Source organism: Chelonoidis abingdonii, chromosome 6 (genome assembly GCF_003597395.2).
Source record: "Chelonoidis abingdonii isolate Lonesome George chromosome 6, CheloAbing_2.0, whole genome shotgun sequence".
Lineage (NCBI taxonomy): Eukaryota > Metazoa > Chordata > Testudines > Testudinidae > Chelonoidis > Chelonoidis abingdonii.
The window spans coordinates 31,424,525-31,432,868 of NC_133774.1; the positions used below are offsets into that span (position 1 = coordinate 31,424,525).

The 8,344-nt window shown below is 47.3% G+C and overlaps 1 protein-coding gene across 3 annotated transcripts in view; it reads right to left on the bottom strand.

The window, feature by feature from the left end:
* The window catches only part of TMEM267 (transmembrane protein 267), a 31,272-nt gene that overhangs the window by 13,384 nt on the left and 9,544 nt on the right, over window positions 1–8,344 (bottom strand). Inside the window, exon 1 of one of the 3 annotated variants that reach the window (XM_032780826.2) lies at window positions 918–1,106. The exons of the other annotated variants lie outside the window; for them this stretch is intronic. The gene's annotated coding sequence lies outside the window, so the exon portion shown is untranslated. Of the gene's footprint in view, window positions 1–917; window positions 1,107–8,344 lie in introns of those variants that run through there. 3 annotated transcript variants of the gene reach the window in all.

Genomic DNA, 8,344 nt, shown 5'->3' on the forward strand with positions numbered 1-8,344 from the left:
GACCCAGGTGTACAGCCAGCACTGCAAACAGGGAGTTGCAGCGCTGGCTGAGCTTTTAAGTGTAGACACCTGCTAAGTTGCAGCGCTGTAACCCCCTCACCAGCGCTGTAACTTGCAAGTGTAGACAAGGCCGTAGACACCTGCTAAGTTGCAGCGCTGTAACCCCCTCACCAGCGCTGCAACTTGCAAGTGTAGACAAGGCCAGAGTTCAGTCAAAGAGAACTGAGGAGAACTTTACTCCTTTCAGAGGAAATCTAAATATGCTGTTCTAATTAGCACTCAGCAGCAACCTCTACTGCTGTTTCCAGCACATTCCCTCAATCTATCAACCAGGGGCAGCTCTATGTATTTTGCCGCCCCAAGCACGGCAGTCAGGCGGCCTTCAGCAGCATACCTGGGGAGGTCTGTCGGTCCTGCGCCTTCAGTGTACCCACTGCTGAATTGCCGCCGAAACTGCAGGACCGACGGACCTCCCGCAGGCATGCCACCGAAGGCAGCCTAACTGCTGCCCTGACGGCGACCGGCAGGCTGCTCCCTGTGGCTTGCCGCCCCAGGTACACGCTTGGTGCGCTGGTGCCTGGAGCCGCCCCTGCTATCAACAGTCACCTTCGCAGTTCTTGAGAACACTGGGCTAACCCAAGTAATTCTACTTTTCACGTTGAACTATGGAATCAAAAATTCGTAAAAGGGAAATCATATTATTAGTGACAATTGCTTTCTATCATTTAAAAAAATTCTTTATCAAATTATTTACGCTTTGAAGTTGTTGCAAAGCTTTCTGCTGCAAGTACTGCACCTTGGGAACAACTACATTTCCTTAATGATTCATTAAACAACATCTCAAAACTACATACAATAATAAGCACAAGGATGAAATATAACATTAAACAAATAATAATATGAAAAACGCCCCCTACCTTACGTAGCTGGTGAAATTTGTTCTATTCCCTAGCTCGGTTGTACTCAAAACTGAAAAACTGCCTCTCCCAACACAATCTCTGTTCCTCTCCACTGGCCGCCTTGCCTACGGCTCATTCAGCTCACCGCCTCGCCAGTAGTTCGTTCACCAGCCGACTGTCAGTCACCTTCTTCTGCCTCCTGATTCTCTGCTGTGACCTCTGCTCACCAGTCTTAGGGCCTGGCTACATTGGCACTTTACAGTGCTGCAACTTTCGCACTCAGGGGAGTGAAAAAACACCCACCTGAGTGCTGCAAGATGCAGCGCTGTAAAGCGTCAGTGTAACCAGGGCGGCAGCGCTGGGAGCACGGCTCCCAGCGCTGCACACTACACCCGTAAAGGATGTGGTTTACGTGCAGTGCTGGGAGAGCTCTCTCCCAGCGCTGCCGCTCTGACCACACTCACACTTCAAAGCGCTGCCGTGGCAGCGCTCCCGCAGTGCTGCCCCGGCAGCACTTTGAAATTTCTAGTGTAGCCAAGGCCTTAGTGATTGTCAGCTCTTTGCAGGCTGAGCAGAAACACTGCCCCACCAGAGGCGATTTCAGCTCTCATTTAAGCACTTTGACACAGAGACCCCTAATGAAGCCTACTTAGCTCTATCTTTGAACAGTGCAGAGGAACAGACCGGGGACCCTTAGGAAGAGTTCACATATCCTGGCTGGGACACCTGTCCCCATCCGTCTTACTTTCACAAGGGTCTGGCATTCGAGCCCCTGGTTTACAAATTCCTTTCAGCTGAGGGTGACCCCTCAATCGGGATACACTCAGCACAGTTCTGCTCCCCTTTTGTCATACAATGAAGACAACACTGATAACAACATTTCACTACCCCTGCATGCCATACTAAAGTGATCTGTAACCCAACACCAGCCAAAGCAGATCACTTGGAGCTACATAACTCCTGTCTGCTAGATATCTATGCAGAGTGGTGTTCATGTAAATACAGTTTGCTCCTGAAGTCTCTCCCGAAGTACCTATCGGGGAGAGTTCATTCAGACCCTGCTTATATATCTAAATGTACTTTCCTTGTCCTCTGCCTGTAATCAAGCCAGACAGAATCCATATTTCTTTGGGCTTGGCTACACTTGCAAGTTGCAGCGCTGGTGAGGGGGTTACAGCGCTGCAACTTAGCAGGTGTCTACACTTAAAAGCTCAGCCAGCGCTGCAACTCCCTGTTTGCAGCGCTGGCTGTACACCTGGCGTCCGGTTAGCGAAGCAGCGCGTGATCAAGCGCTGTCACAAGTGTGGACCTCACCAGCGTTATTGGCCTCCAGGGTATTAGACTTATCCATCATCCTTCAGCCTCTCCTCGGTCACCCTCAGCACTCCATGCCCTGGCTCAGGTGATTCCGTCTTAAATGCCTCCAGGAAGTAAAAATCCTCCTGTTTGCTCAGCGAGGCGTGGATCAATCAATCAATCAACTCACAACAATCCTCCACGCCCCAAACGTTCACCAGCAGAACGCCAAGCTGCCGATCAATAGTGGTGGGAAGAGACAGTCAGTCCCACGTGATCCAGCCGCAGAAATTATAATATTCTACGCCAGTTATCACATCAATGCAAGACAGGGCTATGACCGAGAGCGTCAGTGGAGGTAAGGTAAAGAACTGAGAAGGCCTACAGCAAAGCCGGACTGGAAACCGCGCTCAGGCTGCCCCAACACCGCCGTTTAACCAGAGCTGATGCGATACTGGAATGTAACCCACGCCAACCAGGATCATAATGACAGTTCACACCTGAGACCAGGGTGAAGGGACCAAATGTGAGTTCCTGCAGACTGCAGCCAGGAGCTGTGTTCTAACCCAGGAAGCAAGCCATCGCTGGTTACTATGAGGAAGGATCAGAGAGTTCCAGTAAGAAAGCTTAATACAAGGATGCAAAGTTTTGGGAGCAGGGGGCTATGCCTAGACTAATACCATTGATTGATCTATCACAATCGTGTAATCGCCCCTGTAATCTCTTCAAAAGTTTCAAGCCAGAGCGTGGCAAGCGCGTCAACAATTTATGGGGCGAGCAACTGTGGTCCTGCCACCAGCTAAACGTTGCGCCATGTGCGTGAGGGTGGGGATCAGGCAACACAGGAACTGCGTAGGACCAAGGGCGAATCCACGATAGCTGTAGAAGTCCCCGCCCTCGCAGGTGACCCGAGCAGCGAGATATCTAGGTCACAATCGTGAAAATGAGGATATGAAATGCATTTCCCTGCACCTGACTCTTTGCATAAACTCCCAGGCCTAACAGGGAAAGAGAAAGGCAGCTGAAAACCCACCCCTGCCCTGTAGCCGCTGTCAAGAGCCTCCTCTGATTTCCCCTCACATGACTTGGCATAAACCCATGGCTAAACGCAGCCTGAAAACCCCCACCCCTGCCTGTGAGCCCGTGTGCAAGATGCCTTTCTCTGATCCCTCACCTGAATCTTTGCATAACCCCAGGCTAACAGGTAGTTCCCAGCCCTGATTTGCTTCACATAAAACCCATGCATTCCATGTCAATTCGGCCCCAGCCTGCCGTTTCCCAGGGTGCTGCATGTATTATTCCCTGTACAGAACCAATCAACCACCTTTCCCAGTGACCCAAATGGCTTTAAACCACCATGTATCGATCGCCAAGTGCCAGATGTGGTATGTTCACCGTCGTGAATGATGCCACAATACTCTACCAAAGCTCCTCGTATAACAGTTATCTCGGTTTTTTGTGTGCCTTCAGTCTCACGACAACAGACACGTGGAAAGCTAGAAACTAAGAAAAAAAAAGCAGGAAGAATCGAAGGAACAGCTTGTGAAAGCAGCCACTGAATAGATCCGCAAACAGAAAAGTACAGCATGCGAAAAACGTAGCATTAGAAGGATCAGGCAGCAAAGAGAACCACAATCGGGCTAAGCCATGGAAGCCACACAGACTGAGTCCAATGTAAGACACAGCAGACACGACCGGGATGCCTCAGCCCCCAAAGTCAACACAATTGTGCCCCACGGTTCCTCAAACACCCATGCCCGCATCCGGGCTACCAACACCACTGCCCCAGCCCCCCCCACACCAATACGTTCACCTCACAAGCCTGAAACTGGACCGACCAATGCACTCACCCCATCACCATGCGTCAATTGTAATTCTTCAAGTGCAGCAGGCATGCAAGGCCATCAGGAAGAACATATAAAACCTGTGAGTGTAATGCTCCCCACCGTACCCCACCTTCCGTTTATGGACTGTATTAATAAGGATTTCTTGTCTTTTAAAATAAGTTTTTATTATTACAGAAAGTGTAACATACCTGTACCACAAGTTGATGCAAATCATTGTGCACCACTGCAAGTAACTGCTGTGGGCACGCACTAAACTGCAGTGGAAGCACCCAACATTACGTTGTTATACGCTAGTGCTTCCTTAAGGCATCTTATCCTTGAAGCACGCGCGGGCCTCTCTAGTCGCTGCTCTCTGGCTGTCGCAAAATTCAGCCTCCAGGTGTTGAACCTCGGAGGCCCATTCGTTCACGGAAGGTTTCACCCTTCCCTTCACAAATATATGGAGATACAGCACACGCGGTTATATAACGCTGGGATGCTGCTTTCCACCACGTGTAGCTTCCCGTAGAGACTCTCCATCTCCCTTCAAACGTCCAAAGCACACTCCACAGTCATTCTGCACCGGCTCAGCCGTAGTTGACGCGTCCTTGCTCAGTCAAGCTTCCTGTATACGGTTTCATGAGCCAAGGCATTAACGGTAAGCGGGGTCTTCCAAGGTACACAATGGGCATGTCGACGTCCCCACAGTGTGATCTTACGGTCTGGGAAAAAGTCCCTGCCTGCAGCTTCGCTGAAAGGCACGTTCCGAAAGATGCCGTGCAATCATGCAACCTTTCCAGGCCACCTGTGTAAATGTCAGTGAAACACCCACGGTGTCCACAGGCGCTGGAGAACCATTGAGAAATACCCTTTCCGATTATGTACTCAGATGCCAGGTGGTGGTGCCAGACATAGAATATGCGTCCCAATCTATTGCCCTCAAGTTAGGGGAAACCCATTTGGGCAAAGCCATCCACAATGTCCTGCACATTTCCCCAGAATCACGGTTCGTCTGAACAGGAGCGATTAAGGTCCCTGCAAACTTGCATCACCACTATTCCAACGTCCGACTTTCCACTCCAAACTGTTTGCGACCGATGCGGTAGCTGTTGAGAGTTGCCAGCTTCCAGACTGCAATAGCCACCGCTTCTCACTGACAGGCGAGCTCTCAGTCCTCGTGCTTGCGCTGCAGGTTGGGGCGAGGCCTAGCACACAGTCCATGAAAGTGCTTTTCGCATCCTTAAAGTTCTGCAGCCACTGCTACGCATCACCAGACTAGCAAGACGATGTATCCCACACTCAGTACTTGTTCCCGAGCCCAAAGGCGGCGTCCACGCTGCAGAGCACGTCCGTTAACTGCGACAAGCAATTTAGTGTCAGCCGCGTCAGCCGCATCTATTTCATCATCTGAGTCTCACTGTCACTTGGAGCATAAGGAATAGATCAAACTGCCAGACGGGATTGTCTGGCAACATTCATCAACAACTCCCTAGACAGCCTCGGGCTCCATTTCTTACTGAAATCAACGCGGCAGAATCACAATGGCAACCAAACGTGCTGAAAAGGGAACGATGCCACCACGGGTCGTTGGAACAGAAGCGGAATGACCCGCCCTACCGTCCCTCCCACAACCCCCACAGCAAATTGGACGAGAGGTGCTCTGTGGGATAGCTGCCCACAATGCACCACTCACAACAGCGCTGCAACTGGTGCAAGTGTGGACACACTGCAGCGCTGGTTGCTGTCAGTGTGGACACACTGCAGCGCTGGCCGTACACAGCTGTACGACCACAGCTGTAACTGCCAGCGCTGCAAAACTGTAAGTGTAGACAAAGCCTTTGTCTAGGGCAGGATGAATTTATGCACTGCCTCCCAAATGCATTTTAAAAACATATTTCCAGGACACATGCATAACTCTTTCTACTCAACATGTACATACATCACACAATCATTTTTGGAACCACCATGTCACCTGTGTACATATGATACCTCACATGATACCTTTTAAGTACACAGTATGATGCATATGTTGGGTGTAGCGAGTGTGTCAAGCCTGATATGCATTACAGTATAGTGGGCCACATGCCTGTGGACATTTAGGGGCTCTTCAGGTTACACACCTTCACCACCATACTAAGGAACTATAAATCAAGGCTCCAACAAAACACCTCAGACTTAAATTTTATTTTTTTCCTGCAAAAGACACTAATTCTGACACATAAGAATCAAACCTAACCAGAAAAACACCTAGCAATTGAGAATGGTAAAGTCTGAAAGAACACATCTAACCCTCTGCTTTTAAGGAACTAAAGGCCAAAATCATAGACCAGGGAAAAAATGCCACCTTAAATTTAACATCTACTAGAAAATCCCATTGAAGACTACCCACTCCACCCCCATAGCAACACAAAAAAGCAAAGAAAACCTCCAGAAACTGAAAACTTGCTGTCCATAACATATTAACTGAGATTCTGAACCATACCACTACGCACATGCAGCTTAACCTAACCCTCCACTGACAAAGAACTAGAGATGCTCTCAGCCAAGCAATAGAGGCATCTGTGCTGGCAGCATCAATATTAGTAAACAATTCTGTAGAAGCCTCACATCTTTACACTACATATGTTTTTATATGTATGTTAATAAGTAAGACAAGGAGAGAAACTAAACTTTTTTTTTTTTAAAGTATTGAGTCAATACAGAACCTCAGATTTAAACTACTACTGGATTTTAACGACTACAAAATGGAATTAGTGTGAAAGCATTTGATACAATTAAAATAAACATAATAATCCAACTGAGAGATAAAAGACATGCAAAAAGAAGTCTTCAAGCAAGAATGATGAGTAAGGCAGGGATGCAGCCTCAGACTTACCCTATTCAACATTTACATGAGTGACCTAGCTGTTCTGTTAAAACAGCCTGCTCTTGCAGAACCACTACTGAACAAGACAAAAATAACTGCTGTCTCCAGATGATGTAGACTTTCTTTGCTACAGAACCCCCACAGGACATATCACTGCTCTAAGTATTAGATAATAAATATCAAATGAAATCTGGGCCTCCCTTCCAAGTGGTTATTGCAAACACAGCAAAGGGAATAAAACCCTAGTCGAAATCCTATAACTGAAGATATACAAACAAGTATTATGTGTACAAAGGTATTATCCCAAAAGTGGTTGAGAACATGCAGCTATAGGCTCCCAAAAATATAGATCAGAATTAAGATTATGATAATGTATCAAAAAAGACACAGTTCTGGTAACATGTCAATGAAAGCAACATACACTCTAGCCATCATAGCATTAGAGTACCAGAAAACCCCATTTCACATAGTGGGAATATCAAGCTGGGGTAGGGAGGTGATATTACCTCTGAATATGGTACTGAAGACATCACTACTGGAATACTGCCTCAGTTTTGGTGTCAACACTTTAAAAAAGGATACTGAAAAACTGGAGCAGTTTCAGAGAACAGCTACAGTGATGATTAGAGGGCTTGCAAAATAGATTACTTAATGATCTCAATCTAGTTATTATGTGAAAAGAAGATTTAGACCAGATCTACAATTAAAAATTTGGTCAATGTAGTAATATCAGTTACGGGTATCATTTTTATGACATTTTTATACTGGCCAAAACCTTATTCTAGATGCAGTTATACCAGTAAAGAATTGTTTTTGCCAGTTTAGCTTATTTCATTCAGGAAACTGGTATAAGATATACCCGCACTCTTCTGCTGGTATAAACTGTTTCTGCACTAGCAGGGTTTGCCAGCTATAGTGTCAAAACTTTGCCAGTGTAGCACAGCTGCCTTGATTCCAGTCTATAACTACATCATGTAATGGCAGATGGCGAAAAAGGGACAAGTTCTTAAAGTGCTTATATACCAATGCTAGAAGTCTAAATAATAAGATGGGTGAACTAGAGTGCCTCATATTAAATGAGGATATTGATATAATAGGCATCACAGAAACTTGGTGGAATGAGGATAATCAATGGGACCCAGTAATATCAGGAGGACACAACAGGTCATGCTGGTGGGGGAGTGTCACGATATATATAAAAAAAATTCCCCTCTCACCCCTAAGGGTGGTATGTGTCTTCCTCAACCTCAGGTCCTCTACCAGAGGTCTGGGAGTTTGAGGGTTCTGCGCAGTATCTTAGCTGTTTCTAGCACTGCATTCTTCTGGACAGAGAGCTCTGATGTTGTTCCTGGGATCTGTTGGAGCCACTCACCCAGTCACAGCCTGAGTGCTCTAGCGCACACTGGACTGTTTGGCCTGCTTTTCCACATCCTCTCTATGTTCTCTTTCAGCCTAGT